Genomic DNA, 12537 nt, shown 5'->3' with positions numbered 1-12537 from the left:
TATAAATGACAAATGGCTTCTGATTTCAAATACAGCATTAAGTAACATTTAAGCAGATCTTATTATTATTAATTATTATTTATGTATTAATTATTCATATTAATTATTATTCTTGCTTTCATCCTGGACTGTCTTTTTCTCCAGCCCTGAAAATTTGTTATTCTTATACGTAGCAATAATTTAACACAAAATACAAAAAATTAAATGGGTAAAATTTGACAAATGAAAGAAGGACTCACAAGCAGGCTTTGTACATTGAGTAAAATACTATCCAAGAGATATAGTGATCTCCACTTCAGGGTCAGAGATTAACAGCCTTTTAATTTACCCCCACATCTAGGTCTACACAGAACTACAAGGAGGGAGTAGAGGGGCTGAGGGCCTCATCTAAATCATTACTAACTTCCAGCACAACCTACATATGTAGGCCTATGCCTGTACCCTCACTTTAATGCAAAGCACAACCTGGCATCTTCTTAATTGTTCCATTTACCCCTTTTTTGCACCAAACATGGTATATATAAATATATATATACAGCTTGGAGAACAGGACGAAAGAAGCTAATTATACAAAGATCTGTCTCCTGACATATCATCTAGCCGGTGGAATCACAGAAATATTTATCCTGTTTAAAAGTTTAGGAAGGAGAGAAAGGACCTTGGCACTAAACCCTTTAGTGAGGCAAGGGGAATGAAAACCTTCAGTGTAAAAGGACGTATTAGTCTCAGGACATGGACATTAGCATGATAGTAGACTTATCCTCGGGCTGGAGGAGTGGGACGCTGTCTCTATGCTTTCAACGAGCGAGGGGGTGTGAGCAGTCGTGCTGGCCCCTACTCTCACACACACGCACACTCACATTAGTGCTCTGTTGGGCAGGAAAATGCAAAGTGGGGCCCTATAAGGAGCATAAAGCACACCAGCGCCCCTGTAAATAAAGAGGAGAAGGAGGCGGAGTGAGAACAGTTCTGAGAGAGAGGTGGATTGAAATCTGGAACTGCACATACACATTGGAGGAGAACCATTAAAAGGTGTAAGGCACAATTTGTAAAAGTGTCCCATAACAAACGAGTTTATTCTACCCTTTTGTGTTCAACATGTGCTTAGTTTTACTGTGATCTAAAATTTTCCCAACAGGTGACTTGTTTCTCTTAAATGGAATTTGGATTTGAGCAGCAAAGACAGACAGTGACAAGACAAAAGGCAAAAGACCCGCATAAAAACTTTGAATGTGCAAGGCAACATTTCAATTGTTTGCTGATTTGTTTAAACACACCAAATGACCACAAAGCGAAGCAAGCTGATCTGTACTCACTTGGAGCCATCTGGGGTCACTGAGGGCAATTATTCACAATGCATGTGTGGATGTAATGTAAAGTACATAACCAAGTGGAACAGGGAAACGAGAAAAAGAAAAAACGGAGCAAATGAACTTAATTCTATGTCCGACAGAGAGCACAGTGGCAGTGGGAGGCGTGACAAAAACCAAACAATTAGAGACTGGCATTGAACTATGCATCAGCCAAACAATCAGTAGGCAGACCAAGTCTGAGGGGAAGAAGGCAGGTTACAGAGGGCAGTCATTTAGATTGAGTCTGTGAAATATGATAAATGGTCTGTTTGGTGAGACCATTCAGAGTTTTGAGTCATGACAAGACAGTGAGGGATTAGCCTCGATGAGTCAATATTAGTGTAGTAGCATCAGTAAAGCCCTGTCTGCTTAAAGACAGCAAGAAATAACGTGCTTCCAGCTGATGTCAATGTTTGAACAATGAGTCTAATCATTTGGGCAGACATAAGGGCTGCTTTGGTTTTGCTAATGGACCTGGTTCTGGACTGGGCAGATAGAAGGAACGCATATTGGAGAGACAAAAGCCTCTTGAATGGATGTGTTAGGGCAAGGCATTCAAATTCAATGCAAGGATGCCAGGGCAATTCTGTAGATTTCAGGACAGATAAACCGACAAATATTATTGGTCAAAACCAATCATCTCTCAATGACACCTCATGGAATATATATATATATATATATATATATATATATATATATATATATATATATATATATATATATATATATATATATATATATATATATATATATATATATATAAAAATATATATATATATATATATATATATATATATATATATATATGATTATGAGGCCACTAGTAAAATGTGTGAAATCCAAATCAAGTATTTCTGTCAACCTCAGGTGCAACAAACTATCAACATCTTTCAAATAGCAAATTCCACACATACAAATAACAGAATTTAAACAAGAGCACCAGGAAGTTGAATGGTTGCCAACAAAATATTTCCAAACATTTTCCATCTCAGCAAACCAATTATCTTACCTTACCATGAACAGAATTTGTCTCGCATAGTGCAACACTTATTCTTATAGAATTGATAAATGTGTTAATTGTGGGCTTTAGAGTCAATTTATATTTACAGTTATTGGATATTGGTAGGAACTAAAACACCATCTTTTACTTTAGGTGCGAACCCAGGGCATCCCCAACATTCTCAATGGGTGCCAGTTATAAACATAAACTATGTACAAGATACTCTGATGATAATAACACACATGGAAATTAGCCGATCAGTTTTCTCACAGGATTATGATCAGGAGTCGAACCTGATCCGATGGCCTTATGAGATAGAAATTAAGTGTGGGACCATACATTCAGATTATGTAAATTGGGCAAATTTGGGTCCTAGGTGTACAGCAGGAGCTAACGACTTCACGACATGATAAAACATGCAACTTCATAAAATTTGCACATCTTACACCATACCACAGTCACATAGACACATTATTAACATCTCTGATATTTACAAACTACTCTGATATTTATGCATACTACAACAAAGTGTGTCAACAATTCAATATGTGTCAACATTGTAACTATGATTTTGTACTTAACCAGTGTGACTTGAGTAAATTTCCAGCAGAAATCTGTGTCATGACACAATGGCTTCTCTTCGGCCACACAATTGTTTGCTTTTCCCTCTAGGTAAAGCATTGCAATTGAGTATGGTTTTCCCCTAAGTGTAGACTTTGATACTTGGCCAACTTCAGTTGGCCCTTGACGGTTAACAAAACAGCCTTTTCTCAGAAACAAACATGATGTTATGAGCACTAGGCAAATGAGATGACTGGAAGTGTGTGGCACGCCTTGACTGTTGAACATTTTTTCTATTTGTTACGACAATATGCCACTTTGATCATTATGGAGGCTCAGTGGCGGTCCGTGCATTTTCTCGTAGCGCCTTCAACGAATCAATCCAACCCTCAAAAACTATTTTTACTATTAAACCTCTACTGCAGCTACAGCTGCAACACATAAAAAATAATCAATAGATCAATGCACAAAAATGGGGTAAAATCCACTTCCTAGCAGCATTTAATGATTAAATATAAATACAGGAGCTTTTCAGACATTACAACCGGGCCAGGGGGGTGATTTTCCCGGGAAAAGAAAGCGATGAAAGTCAATGGCGTACCGGCAAACATTGCCCAAAAATAGGGTAAAATCCAGCCGAAAACAGCATTTATTGATTAAATACAAATATCGAAGCTTTTTAGACATCAGAACCGGGCCCGGAATATCATTTCCCCGGGAAAAAGACAGCGATGAAAGTCGATACGTCCATATACATCCATACGCGAAACGGCAAAAATTGCACTAAAATGGGCTAAAATCCACTTCCTAGCAGCATTTATTGATTAAATACAAATACTGGAGCTTTTCAGACATTACAACCGGGCCAGGGGGGTGATTTCCCCTGGAAAAGACAGCGATGGACGTCAATGGCGAAACGGCAAAAAATGCACTAAAATGGGGTAAAATTCACTTCTTGGCAGAATTTAGTGATTAAATACAAACACTGGAGCTTAAATACAAACACTGGAGCTTTTCACATATCAGAACCGGGCCCACAGTTTAAATATTATTTAGGAATAGAGCCATATTTTACTCACCAAAAATCCTTTTTAACTGTACATAATATCCATCCTCCTTTCTTTCTTCCTTCTTTTCTATCGCCATTGAAGCTAATGCTGAAAGTCGAGCCTGTCCTGTCGTATTTCTGGCATAGTCCGTCTTGAAAATGGCTTTAAATCAACACAACAATATATTTGCTTGTGCAGCTCGCTACAGTTACAGTTTGGTAGCTCTGGCTAATCACTAGCATATCATAGTTGGTGAAAGCGATGACATATCCCTACGCCTGCGACAAGGCATTGTGGTGTTGCCAACTCGAAACCTGATTGGTTAAAGCAACAGTCTTATTGACGCTTGTTTAATGCAGCAGATCCTGCAGAACTGATTGTGAAGGCCTTGAGGCAGATTTCTGACCCTGGCAACGAATAATGGCTGAAATGTGATAGGTTAAATCAGGGGTCACCAAACTACGGCCCGCGGGCCGGATACGGCCCGCCGGCACATTTGGACCGGCCCTCTGAACAATACCAAAGACGCTATCGGAATTTTTTTTTTTTTTTTTTTTTTTTTGAATTTTTTTTTTTTTTTTTTTTTTTTTTTTGGGATGCGGCCCGCCGGCACATTTGGACCGGCCCTCTGAACAATACCAGAGACGCTATCGGATTTTTTTTCCTATTTGGCCTTGAAGACTGGGACATTTTAATCTTGTGTTTGGTTCATTGCACCCATGCTGAGCCCACAAATCATCCCAGTGAAGCGGGGCTTTGCATTGCTTCTTTGGTGACACGCGCGGGGAGAGTGTTTCCCTTTGATGCATGCGGGCACGTCCACCGTTGCATGCACGGGCAGTGTTACCGAGACATCTGGACGATCGCAGGTGAGGGCGGAGCCCTGGGACCATCGCGGACTATTCAAGCATATTAAAACTGCAACCTGTTTGAGAACGGAATAATGGCGAAAAAGTTAGGTGAGAGAAAAATTGATTCAGAATGCAGGATATTTAACCTGGAGTGGACAAACGATTATTTTTTTGTTCAATGCAAAGAAAAGGCTGTTTGTCTCATTTGTCAAGAGACGGTGGCGGTATTCAAAGAATACAATCTTTGCCGACACTATGAATCCCGTCACAAAGACAAGTACGATAGATTGCAAGGCCAAATACGAGCAGACAAACTCTCAAAGCGAAAAAGTGGACTACTATCTTAGCAGAACCAGGCATCCGTTCGGGGCAGCTTTTGGGTTGCTAAATTGATAGCAAGCAGCGGTAAGCCTTTCACTGACGGAGAGTTTGTTAAGAAATGTATGGATACTGTTGCGGAGGAGGTGTGTCCCGAGAAGAAAGATGCATTTAATGCCGTAAGTCTGTCGGTGAGTACAATGACCAGACGCGTTGAAGAAATCGGGAGTAATGTATATGCCCAGCTGCAGCAGAAGACGAAATAATTTGCCTTTTTTTCATTAGCACTGGATGAAAGCACGGACGTGCAAGACAGCGCAACTGCTCATTTTTATTCGTGGAGTTAGCGCAAACTTTGAGATTTGCGAGGATCTGGCAGCCCTCCAAAGTCTCAAAGGGACTACAATGGGAGAGGACATTTTTGACAAAGTGTGCCAAACCATGGAGAAGTTGGACCTGGACTGGTCAAAGCTAGCTAGCATCACGACTGACGGGGCTCCTAGCATGGTGGCCGAAACTCGCGGTCTAATAATGGGACGCATGAACCGGGAGTTGGAAAAAAGGGGTCTCACCGCCCCGCTACGAGTCCACTGCCACCACCAAGCACTGTGCTGCAAAATGTTGACGTGGGATTCTGTAATGACGGTTGTGGTGTCGTGCATAAACTTCAGAGCAAAGGGAGAAGATTGTCCATGGCACAACAGAAAGTTAATGTTCCATGGCTTTTTCTGTTACAAACTGACACCGGCCCCCCATCAGAGAAGGGAAAAGTTATGTGGCCCTCACAACAAAAAGTTTGGGGACCCCTGGGTTAAATGCTTCAATATGAAAACACACATCTGGAAGCAGTGCAACCAGGGGGAAAAGCAATGAAAGGAAGCTAACAAACAATTTAGAATTATTTAATTTATTTAAGTATTGATGGACAAAATAAAATATATGATTCAGATATTTCTTAGGCCAGCAGAGAAGGCCTTGAAGGCCCTGACGGCCCGCCACTGTGGAGCATACATAATAACTAGACCGGAGGAGATGTGTAGCATGCAGTTGAAGACACACACACATGCACATCACTCTTATATATAACAGTGATCAATTTTCTCTCGGGGGTCTGTCATCATCAAATGGATCACTTGCACACACCCTTTTCTGCAGTGTCACACTATTAAAATCACATATTTGGCCATTGTGTCAACTTGACGTCAATTCGCTCTCTCTCTCTAATGCTGGTTCATGTCTCTGGCCAGAGCAGAAGTGATGTGAAAGTAGACAGATGGGGCTGGCAGCCGCACAACAGGCTGTCGTCCACCACGTCTGTCGCTGGGCTCTTTCCCATCACCCTTCATGTGTGCACTCCAAGCCACCTCAATTCACAAAGTCTCCCTTTGCCCTATCGTCATTTAGTGTTAACCTCTTGACTAAGCACATACAAAGAAGAAAAATAATCTTCATGCTTGGGTTCTTTTATGTATCGCATCTCATCACCTAAATTTATGACAGTTGTCCTCATATTTAAGCAGGAAGCGACTTGGGCGTAAACTGGATTTTGGGGCTATCAACAAGGCTGTGTCACACATTTCTATAGGAGTCTTTATTTGAGGTGACAGCTCTTTTGGCGCAATGATTTCAAGGCACAGACATACGTAGTTAGTCGTGCATCATTAGGAATGACGGTCTTCACCCAATGGGCCTATGACAGGCTGATGATATTGTGATTTTATCTGATGATTCACTACTAGAGATAAAAAGTTATGTCCTGCAGAAAAAGGCAACAAAACGGGGGGGGTGTCCATATGTGCACAAGTATGTGAATATTTTGATCCCACATCTGTGCAGGCTCTCATGGTGCAGAAAGAAAAAGGCCAGATGGTGAGGCATGGTCAGGGGTGGGGGCTCTCCATGGTGTGAGTGTCCATTAAGACAGAGCAGTGATATGGGTAGTTTGTCAGCTCCTGAAACCTGTGGCAGCATACAGGTAGATGCACGGGACAGAAGAAGATAGTTGGAAGTTCCAGAAAATGAATTTGTACATACAAACAACCATATCTGTTATTTTAGGGGGACACAGTACACATGGTATACTGTATTGCAGGTTAGCTAACTGGAGAGCTGATTCCATCCTCTGAAGCAGTCAAAATGAAGAATAAGTGCAATTGTCTAATTACAATATTTTCCCGTACTATAAAGCATACTGGATTATAAGACCCACCTTCAACGAATGGCCTAATTCAAAATTTGTTTCATAAGGTTCATCAGGTTATAAGACACAGTAGTAGTAGTTGTGGTAGCAGTTGTAGTAGTAGTAGTAGTAGTAGTAGTAGTAGTAGTAGTAGTAGTAGTAGTAGTAGTAGTAGTAGTAGTAGTAGTAGTAGTAGTAGTAGTAGGGGATTGTGTTACACATCGACTTGAAGGAGCTGTAGTAGTGGTTAGGAGTTGTATTATACACCAACTAGATGGTATTGTGCTAAAGGGAATTTCATACAATGATGAAACAATTTTGATCCATATATAAGGCTCACTGCTGGCTTTTAGTTGCATCTTATAGAGCGGAAAACAAGGTATATATAAAAAAGTGAAATTGTCATGGATTGCTTTTTTACTTTAACTGCGAATACATGCAGCAGCACCAGTCTAAGGTGTAGTCTGCTTTTTGCCTGAAGTCAGCTGGGAGAGACTTCAACAACCCTAGTGGAAGTTGGCTAGAAGTTCTACAACAACACAAATTGTTGAAGTTGTAAATTTTTATGTGTGAAATTCAAGTAATGTCATTCCAAGAAATAATTCTGAATGGGCTGCTGACCTTGGTCCTTCAACACACATCGCTTATACTATCCTTTTCCCACCCACCTTCGAAGGAAGTGTTCTGGCATCATGGATTTGTTTGCTGAGCTAACTGGTTTAACACTTTCCTCAAGTAGGAAAAGAGGTGACAGGGTGATTCTCCAGGAATATTGATGGTTAAGTTCAGCTTGCTCGTTGACCCTCATCCACCCTCTCTATCTGCGTCTCCCTCTCTCTAGGTGCCCCTGTGTGACCCCTGGCCCTCACCTTTGGCCATCAGGCGCCTGAAGTCCACCCCCAAAATCCACTAAAAGAAATGAAAGGTCAAAGGTGCAGCATTGAAGGTGAAAATGCATCTCTCTGCGTCTGCTGTTTGAACAGATTGAGCTCCCAAGTTCATGTGTATCTCTGACACATCCCATTAATGCACTTGATGTATTGTTATCTTCATTGCAGAACATCACCGGCACAGGATCTAGTATTCCATTTTTTTACTTTCTGGCCTTTTACCTCTGTTTATTTCTGTTTTCGCCCACCTTTCTTATCCACGTTGTGTTTGACCTTTTTTCTTTTTATGATCACTCTTCGATCTCTAGTCTTCTCTTCCGCCATCTCCTCTCAGATTCCTATCCCTCATAGCACCTCACTCTCAGTGTGGCCTAGACAGCCCAAAGTCTGGAAATGGGCCCATCCCGGCCCTGCCCTTGAGGCCCTCCGCACAGCCCTGAGGGTAATGGGCATTGTGTATTCCCACTGATCCCTGACGGAGCCATATTGTGCCTCAGTGGGATGTCAGGAGCACAAAGCCAACTGGGCTGCCACATTGTCTCACACTCCAAATGAAGAAGTTCCTCCTCTGACTCCCAACACAGCCTTGAAATGTCAAAAAGGGGAAGAAGGAGGCAAAGAGTGTTGGTGTTTGTTTGAATGCATGCGTGTTTTGTTTGGGGTGGCTGAGGGTTTTGTTGAGATGAGGGATGTGTGTTACTCATTAATGCACCAGCACTTCACTCATTTGGATTAAAATCCCAAAGGCAAGACCTGGAGACACACACTTTCATCGGTGTGTGCACAAATGAACACACAAACACTAGAGGTCTGTCTGGTAGACCAATTGTGAATTCAAGAATGGTATTTCTATGTCAATGTCCTGGTTTGAATCATTCAGTAAAAAATATTTATCACTTAAGTCCTAGTGACTAATATTGAGTAGGTCATACACACTGACTACATGTATTCAAGTAATACTTTTGGGTAGGTCTTATGTGGAGAAGCAATTTGTGTGCATTTTTAATTACCAACCTGGTAAACAGTATTCTTGAGTTTTCAGTCATTCATTTCAGTCATTTTTACTTCAAAATTAAGAGCCAGTTAAAATCTGAGCTGATCCGTGCAGCCTAATTGAGCGTGACCATCACAGGTCAGATGACGAAGGTGCGCAGCTAGATAAACACAGATAAGCATAACCTTCGCAGTGTGGTAGATTGCTTCACTGCTATCACTAAGCAGGAGTGATTGGTTAAAGACGTGCCATCCATGTTCTCGCTGTTCACCACTCTCTCTAATATTGATCGCTAATCACTAAGCTACTACTTTGGCATTGTTTCTACCTCTAAACTTTCTGTGGACATCTAGAGAAATGGCCTTGTTATTTTCAAAGTTGAGTTTATTACAGTTACAACCATCGCTAAGGATAAATAAATAAAAAATCCTATTTCTGTCAAATGCAAAAATATAAAATATTTCAATTGAATGCATGCAAAAATCCAAACACAGTCAGATAGGGTAGATAGTAAAAGTTGAAATGATGAGTCAACATATTGACGTGTCCAACCAACCGCTGCTCATTAAGTTTTATGCATGAAATAATTGTGTATTAATTATGAATCAAGCGTTTTTGGAATGTTATTTTATAATCCGTCAATTAAGCAAAATGGCTGGTCAAGAATACACCTTCCAAGAAACAAACATAGTATATTGGATGTGGATGAGAGTGGCAGTTATACATATTCACTAGTTGTGGCTATTCTGACTGCCACTAATCCTAAAAGTAACCCAGATGTGTACAAGAACATACAGTAGCAACATGAAATAAAACTCCATCTCTCAGTCATGTGTACACAACTATTGTTATAATGAAATGTTGATATGAAAACTTCATTCATTAAAAAAAATTGTCAGATGAAACACCATCACAACACTTAACAAAACAGGTCTCGGTATACTATACAGCCATAATGCTACAATGGTGTGGAAAATGTTATAACAATAATAAGAACTTTGATTTTTAGCTGTAGTCTAACCACACACAATGCTACATAACACGAGACTGGCTGGTTTCTTAAAAACAAGCATACACAGGAACACCAGAATGACAGTATACTACACTAAAAATAAGCAACTGTGAATTGTGAGTTGTAATTTAATCAAGGTTTTGGAAGTTTTTGATTCATGTTTTATTATATACAGAAAAAATGGTAACAAAGTTGACTGTAAACCTCTTCGTTTTTTTGGGAGGTTTTGTGTCTTACAGACACACAAGATAGGCAGTATCGTTGTATCCGAAAATTGGTGCTTTCTTATAGTGGATGTATATATGAGAACTTTCCCATGTTTGTCTCGATGAGGACGACCTGAAAGTTCCAAACAGGTCAGTTAATCCCTGTTCCATGTTGAGGCCTCTACCATTTACATTCCATCTATTACTGAAAGAAGGGTATTAACCTGTGAATGGAGCTGTATTTATTTTGCTTTGTCTAAAAGGACCAGAAAAGGCAAAGCAGCCACTTCATCAAATTATCCCTGCTTGTACTTTGTCTGCAAAAGAATGTTGATCTCACTCAAACATACTTGCACATACTCCTTGCATTACATTTCCATTACTAAATTATCCATTTAGCGTATCACAGTGAAAACATGTTGACCGTTTGTATGTTTACCAAACTAAGTGTAATGCCCAATTACTGTATTGGTTTTAAATTGTGTTGGTCCTTGTCATTTAACGTCCTTCACCGTTACTTCAGGAAGCACAGTGAAATGTTGTTTGCAAGATTACGAATTTGCTAGATGGAGTGCCGGTGTCAACAGGATGTCTTCTGGTAGAGGCTAAGGTTGAGCAAACTGCCCCCTGTGAATTCCCTGTTTGAGCCGTTGACACTGAGCACAGTTGGATTGGCTGTGGCTATAATGCGAACATGGCAAAGGCTCAGAGGGCTCGAACTCTGAGCTGTCCAGTCACTCAGACGTCCTGGAGAGAATTTGTCTGCATGTCTGAGTTGAAGAGCGTTAATCCTGGTTGGAAAAGCTATGCCAGAGAGTGGTCTCCATCGTGATGGTGAACAATAATACAGCTTTCTAATTTTTTTGGGCTCTAACTGTCCTAACTAACTTAAGTTGGTGAGGAAAGGTTTATATTGATTTAATATCAGACAGTGAGAAAATGAGTGATTGTTTTTTTTCATATATAGCATACGGTACTCGGACGTTTGGTCGAAAGACGTTTGGTCCCCGGACGTTTGGTCGACCGGACGTTTGGTAGAACCGGCGGGTTGTTATTGTTGAAACCAGCTCTCAAAATCATAATCATGAGAGAGAGAGTGAGTTTAATATCTAAATATCTAATATCAAAATATCAACAGTAAACTCTGTCATAATTTGACAGCGAGCAAACCTGGCGACCAAACGTCCATTCTACCAAACGTCCGTTCTACCAAACGTCCGTTCTACCAAACGTCCGTTCTACCAAACGTCCGTTCTAGCAAACGTCCGTTCTACCAAACGTCCGTTCTACCAAACGTCCGTTCTACCAAACGTCCGTTCTACCAAACGTCCATTCTACGAAACGTCCGGTCCACCAAACGTCCGGTCCACCAAACGTCCGGTCCACCAAACGTCCGGTCGACCAAACGTCCGAGGACCAAACGTCTTTTGACGAAACGTCCAGTCACGATAGCATATAGTGTATCTTATGTGATTTTACTCTTCTAATTGTTGGGTACCTTGAAGGCAGAGGTAGTACACAGTTGAGAAATGCATAGAATTGCGCTTACTGTCGTTATTACGTAACAGAAAATAATATAAACCACTTTTCCTTAACAGACTGATGGTATATTTGAAGAGAGGACTTGTCTCAGCAATGTCACCTTTCGTAACACGTTCAAACAATACTACAACATACAAGACTGAACTGGCAGACGGGCTCGAGTGACACTTCACAGGTGAGTTGAGTTTAGACAAGATGTAGTTTCCCCAACTAGATGAACTCTGGTTTTCTATCAAATGATCAGAGGAGGACATGGTAGAACACCTATAATCATGAGGAATGTGCCAGAGGCATTTATGACTAACTCAGCTGATAGTCTGAAATTCATAAATCATATCTTTGGGCTATGCTTCTCAGACACAACACCTCTGAAACAACCTCATATTTTCTTCACTAATAAAAAAATTCAAACCAATATTGCTTTGTGCGGCTCGGCAGATGAGTGGTTGGCGCATGGTCCTCACAGTTCTGGGATCGTGGGTTCGATTTCGGGCCGGTTGTCACTGTGGGAAGTTTGCATGGTCACCCTGGCCTTACATGGATTTTATCCGAGTACTCAGGTTTCCTCCTATCTCCCAAAACC

This window comes from Stigmatopora argus, chromosome 3, assembly GCF_051989625.1.
Source record: "Stigmatopora argus isolate UIUO_Sarg chromosome 3, RoL_Sarg_1.0, whole genome shotgun sequence".
Lineage (NCBI taxonomy): Eukaryota > Metazoa > Chordata > Actinopteri > Syngnathiformes > Syngnathidae > Stigmatopora > Stigmatopora argus.
The sequence above is the reverse complement of the archived record's forward strand: the minus strand, read 5'-3'. Positions refer to the sequence as shown.